Source organism: Amphimedon queenslandica, unplaced genomic scaffold (genome assembly GCF_000090795.2).
Source record: "Amphimedon queenslandica unplaced genomic scaffold, v1.1 AMPQUscaffold_11856, whole genome shotgun sequence".
In the NCBI taxonomy this organism is placed as follows: Eukaryota; Metazoa; Porifera; class Demospongiae; order Haplosclerida; family Niphatidae; genus Amphimedon; species Amphimedon queenslandica.
Genome location: NW_003547904.1, coordinates 3,057 through 8,009, shown reverse-complemented (window position 1 = coordinate 8,009; position 4,953 = coordinate 3,057). Strand labels below are relative to the sequence as shown.

The following is a 4,953-nucleotide window of genomic DNA, read 5'->3' as shown; positions in this document are numbered from 1 at the left end:
TAGCTGATTAAAATCAAAATTAAATTTTTTATAAAATTTTAAAATTGCTCAAAAATCAGACAAACAGGGTCATTAGCCAAATTTTGTCGGTTGTGTAGAAAATTTGGAGCTGCTTCCAATCAAAATTAAATTTTTAAGTAGCTCTAAAAGCCATAATAGTACTTGTTGTGAGCTCATGAAACAAGTTTTAAGTACACTTTACATGCTTTGAGGGAAACATGTATTATAGTGATTCGTATATTAATGTGAATGAATTTTTACAAAATTTGAGTTGGCAAATTGGGTATAGATCAAAATATATGTAATTCATTGTAACCAAGTAGTGTTCATTCTCACCTAAAAATGGTGCACTTTATGGTCATCCAATCAATCTCAATACCAGGAGTCTGGAGTCTAGAGGCAAAGCAATGTGACCAAAGAGACCAGGATATAGTTTCAGCCAAAGGTGAGACATAACTACAGTGGGCTTCAGTAGGAAACAGTGCCTGACTAGTCTCCAGCGAGTCTTACAGGCCATTGTTTGGATGTGGGAGGTCATCAAACCATAGATATGTTAAGTTCGTGACACGTTTCGTGCCAAGTTTCTTCACCTCCTCAGAGCTCAAACTGAGGAAATTAAATTAGTTCGTTCAGAAAGAAGGAAAGAAAGTTGGTGAAGGCTGGGATGCTGCTCGAGTGTAGCATCTATGATTGCAGCTAGTGACCCTCGCGAAAGCCGGAGGGTCAGGATAAATACGTATACCAAAGTTGGTTGCATTTGTATGGCTTGGGCGGGGCTCAAAAGCTATCAGCATCCTAGTTAATTATGCCCCACCTATCTAGGGTGGAGTTATGTTGGCAATATGTGGGGGCAAGCTGCTGTGCTTGTGGAAGAGATGCCACAAATGTAGCCCTTTCAATTTAAAGCAGAAGCCTACAAGCATATTTATTTACCCAGGAGTATTATATAACTTACCTGATCCTTCATTATTAAACTTACGGGCTGACTCAGTGGTGTTAAAAACTTAAAGTTATGATGATTACCTGGCAGTAATGCATCAAAATTAATGGCAAATAGGCACTCTTCAAATCCAGTCAGAAAAACTACGATAACACCACTACCACGGTATAAAGCTACTAATATAAAGTAATAACTAGTCATACTGCTCTTCTTAAGCTGATATCCTAGCCTTCTGGCAGCTTCAACTTTAGCAGAATCTTGTAGCTCTATTGGATGGCTTTGAAAAAAGTCAGTTCAGTTTTATTTCGAGAAATCATGCCACTCATTATCACTCAATAAATAATTATTAATGGTTATAAGTATTAATTAACTATTAAAATGATGTAATTAACTATTAAAATGATGTAACTTCCTGTACTGCAGAAATTTTGCAGTAAGCCAACTTTGGTATACGCACTTATCCTGACCCTCCGCCTTTCGCGAGGGTCAGGCCCGCCTGACTAACCCAGTAATGGTAAGAAATAAATTTTGGTAATGTGTAGATCTATGCTCATATTCAGGTGTTCAATTGTATCTACCTTATCAAGACAGGATAATACCTGATTACTCTATGACATATGCTAGCCAGTTTTATAATACTGATCAGAATAATGATGTTAATAATATCATTGATGCTTTGTGGTGTCAGAGTGCTAACACTAGTATTAATATTGGAGTGTGGTATTATCCTAATGGAACTGAAGTACCTTTATTTGATGGAGCCTTTGATGAGCAATCAGGAGTTCCTCAACCAGTGTTCAGTAAGAGATTCAGTGGTCAGATTGCACTAGCTAGAAGTGCTGGACTATTAGGATATGAAGGTTTATACAAGTGTATCATTCCTGATGAGAATGGAGTGGATCAAACACTAGTGGTTGGAGCATATACTGATACTGGATACAATAACAATGGTATGTGATGAATATAGACTATAATTAATGTACTTCTTTTACAGATGGTCCTGATGCTGATCCTACTATGCAGTTTTCTCTCCTCTCCACTAGTAGATTAGCTACTCCTCCAGTCTTCAGTCTCAGTTTCAATGTCTCTGATGGTCCTCCTACTACTGTCAATTGTTCAGTGAACGGGAATGGAATATCTACTGAACTGTCTCGTGTGATAGTGAATGGAACAGGATCTGTTACAAAAGTGACAGTAACAGTGAGACTGAGAGAAGCTGGTAACTATCAGTGTAATGTATCTAATGACAGAGTAACTGATGGTAATAATGGCGTTATTGGAGGTGTTCAGGCAACAAGTAGTAGCACAGTATTGAGTTTGTCAGGTTTGTATCATTTATTATTTATTTATAATTTTTTCTCATACAGTATCTGACACTCCAATTGGTTTAACTGCTACAAGATTAAATACTGGTTTAGCTCATGTAAGACTCTCCTGGTCTACTGTATCAGGAGCTACTGGCTATGAGGTCTACTATCAACTGTCTAGTAATACTCCTGTTAGTGTATTCAACACTAGTAATACAATAATCACTATAATAGCATTATTGTCTCAAGGAAGTACATACACTTTTTATGTAGTATCTTATGGTTCAGCTTCTCTACCTAGTGGTAATGCTTCAGTTATGTTAACAATTAGTAAGCTATCATTATTTTAATTAGTGCATGTACATGTACATGTATAATATTATTGTAGGTAATCCAATTGTTAATGATCTTATGGATACTGTAATTACAAATTTTGCTATTACATTAACATGGAGTCCACCAACTGCTCTAGTACCAATTAGTTATAATATTAATAGGAGATGTAGGAGAGTATGTGAATCATCAGTCACTAGCAATAGTGAAACATCAGTTTCATCACCACATACTTCAACTGGTATACCTCCTTACAGTCAATGTGGCTTTGATCTTATTGGAGTGTATGGATCTGAGATAGCTTTTTTAAGAACCAATTATTTAGCTACTACACTTTTAACTCGTAAGTAAGAAGTTATTTAAGTTAATTATTAGCCCCTTCTCAATAGCCCCTACTGCACCAGTGGGTGATATTATATTCTCATCAGTAGAGTCAGTATCAATGACTGTCTCATGGGATGAAGTACCTTGCAATGGAAGGAATGGACCAATCACTGGATACTACCTCACATACACTAACATCACTTCAAACACTAGTTATACTGTTAATATCACTGGAGGAGACAACAGAATGTATAATCTCACAGGATTAATACCATATACTAACTATACTGTGAGTATAATACCTTATAATTATAATATGAATGGACCAGCTAGACAAGAAATACAATTAACTGCTGAATCAAGTAAGTCAATGAGATATTGATCAATTTAACATGATCTTAACACAGTTCCTGGTGTGATATCAAATTTAATATATTCAAGGCGACCAACTGAAATAGCTCTTCTATGGAATCCTCCTACAATACCTAATGGTATCATTACAGTATATGAGATAAGATATAGAGAGTCTACCAGTACTGGTCCATACAATACAACTAACACTACTAACACTTATTACAGTATAGTAGGATTGATACCTAATACTAGTTATACTATTGGAGTGAGAGCATATACTAGTATTGGACCAGGAGAATGGACTAATAGAGAATATGCTACTGCTGAAATACGTAAGAAATTACTATTTCTCTAATTTTATATTATTTTGTTATTTAGCTGTCATTCAAACCTTTTCTATAACAAAGCTCAATTCTACAGCAGTGAGGGCTGAGTGGAGTTTTGCTTCTGGAGCTAGTCATTATACTGTCTATTATGAATCAACCAGTAGCTCCTCAAGAAAGAAGAGACAAGTAGAGACAGGAATGAGAGTATTCCCAGGTGATACTACTGAAGGTCTAATAGGAGGATTAGATCCTAATCTGAACTACTTGTTCTCTATATCTACATCATTTAATGTTAATGGAATCATTTATGAAGGAGAGAGGACTCAACCAATACCACCAGGTTATACTATAATGTGTTGCTTCATAAATAATACTCAATTTATGTATTTAGGTGTTACTCTATCTCCTACTATTATATCAAGCACTTCATCAGTCATTATTGGTACAGGATTGTCAACAAGTAAGATAGTACATATACTAATAGATGTATCATGTATGTAGTCAGTTTATTTTAAAGTACTGTCATCAATAGTGCCATTAAGCATGAGTAAACTTAACACTATTGATGCATGTACTAATCAGTTTATGTTTATAGTTTCTTATTCTATTGAGACAAGTACCATGACTACTCCATTGACTACTGTATTAGTGAATAATGGAGGAAATATTGGAGTGATAGTTGGACTAAGTGTAGTTTTTCCGGTATTATTAGTACTGGCTATAACTATAATTATTATACTGGTACTGGTTATGTACATAAAAAGAACTAATATTAATCAAAAAAGGTAAAAGTGTACACATTCATTACTGAATTAATTTTAAAATTTATAGAAAATCAGATAATGACATTGTAATGGAATGCAGTCCAGCTTATGCTACAACTGAATTTAAAACAAAGTTAGTTACACTATTGACTATTACATTGTCTATACACACACACATACAGTACTGCTGATGATATACTAATGAAGGATAGTCCAGCATACAGTACAGTACAACAAACACAGTCAGTTATATAAAATACAATTATTATTATTATTTAAAGTTATTATTAATAGACCAACTGTTGAGCCAGTGTATGATACAACTAATAATGAATATGAGACTCCTCTTCCACCACCTGCTGAATATGAAATACCAACTGTTTAATAATTTACTCATCTTTTACGTAGTGAAAACTTGGAATAGTAATTAAGTTGATTAAAATGTGTGCTTGTGATAGAAAATTTTTTAAATGTCAGTTAAAATGCCACATTTATATCATGATGAAATGAAGTTTAGTATAGCAATTGAATATCAAAAATATACTGATTTTATGTAACTAATAAAATTATGCTAGATCTAATTACTGATACACATTAATTTTCCT

General features: G+C 34.3%; 1 long non-coding RNA gene across 1 annotated transcript; it reads left to right on the top strand.

Moving 5' to 3' along the window:
- Positions 1–4,152: 4,152 nt before the first annotated feature.
- Positions 4,153–4,570, top strand: LOC109588789 (uncharacterized). Its single transcript, XR_002188360.1, has 3 exons — positions 4,153–4,369; positions 4,416–4,481; positions 4,531–4,570. It is a non-coding gene; the product is annotated as an uncharacterized LOC109588789 (long non-coding RNA).
- Positions 4,571–4,953: the final 383 nt, after the last annotated feature.